The following is a 1,243-nucleotide window of genomic DNA, read 5'->3' as shown; positions in this document are numbered from 1 at the left end:
TGCAGTGTAGTAAAGATGAAACATACAACTTTCCTCTAGTTCTTAAATACTTCCTCCCTCACCTACCACCCCAAACTATCATGATCCCAATTCTACCTTACAAATCCGGCTAGACCAGAGGATGTAGTACACTGGTCCGGATAGGAACTGGAAACACAGGGAATCCAGGACAGATGATCCCTTCAGGACCAGTGGTGAGAGTGGTGATAGCGGGAGGGTGGAGAGAAGGTCAGGTAGAAAGGGGGAGCTGATTATAGGGATCTACATATAACCTCCTCCTTGGGGGACAAACAACAGAAAAGTGGGTGAAGGGAGACATCAGAAAGTGTAAGATATGACAAAATAATAATTTATAAATTATCAAGGGTTCATGAGGGAGAGGGGAGTAGGGAGGGAGGGGGAAAATGAGGATCTGATACCAAAGGCTCAAGTAGAAAGCAAATGTTTTGAGAATGATGAGGGCAAGAAATGTACAAATGTGCTTGACACACAATGGACATATGTATGGATTGTGATAAGAGTTGTACTAGCCCCCAATAAAATGATTTTTAAAAAAGATGAGGCTTTCTACTCCTGTAAAGATTTATAGTCAAAGAGACACATAGGAGCAGGTCTACTCTGTCCTATACAGCAGCTCTAAGTCAGAACAGACTCAATGGCAGTGAGTTTGGGGTGTGTGTGTGTGGGGGGGGGGTAGGTTTTACCTGAAAATCCAGATATTTACTCTTTAAAACGTGGAAAGGTCCACTTACACTGGTGTTGCATTCCCGTGTGTCGGTGGGTGGGAACATAGGCGCAGGTGTTCCCTAGGCCTACACCTGCCAGCTGCCACAGCCCCTACCATTCTCAGTTGTCCTGCCCTGCCGACTTCAGGTATCTTTGTTACCTGCTGGACCCTGGAGACCTCTGCATTTCAGACGTCCAATCTGATGTGCCCTGAAGAAAGCCCACCGGGCTAAATCACTGGGCTAGTGGAAAAACCGAAGATGACCGATGGAACTGGAGTTGGGAGAATCCAGAAGAAAACACAGGGCCTTGAAGGACGAAGAACATGTCATTGAACCTAAGGTTTGGGAAGCTACCCCTTCATCTCTGCTTGGAGCTGCCTAATCCAAGCACAGCCTTCTGGCCCAGCAGGTTCTGCCCAGGCTCAGCTGGCACTGCACCCTGGCCCCCACCAGAAGATCTAGATGACCGCCTCCTTACCTGTAGGCTGGTCAAGTTGCAAATCTGAGGGACTGTC

The sequence above is a fragment of the Echinops telfairi genome, unplaced genomic scaffold (genome assembly GCF_000313985.2).
Source record: "Echinops telfairi isolate 266 unplaced genomic scaffold, ASM31398v2 ScPeMD7_7412;HRSCAF=8450, whole genome shotgun sequence".
Lineage (NCBI taxonomy): Eukaryota > Metazoa > Chordata > Mammalia > Afrosoricida > Tenrecidae > Echinops > Echinops telfairi.
Note: the sequence above shows the minus strand (reverse complement) of the source record.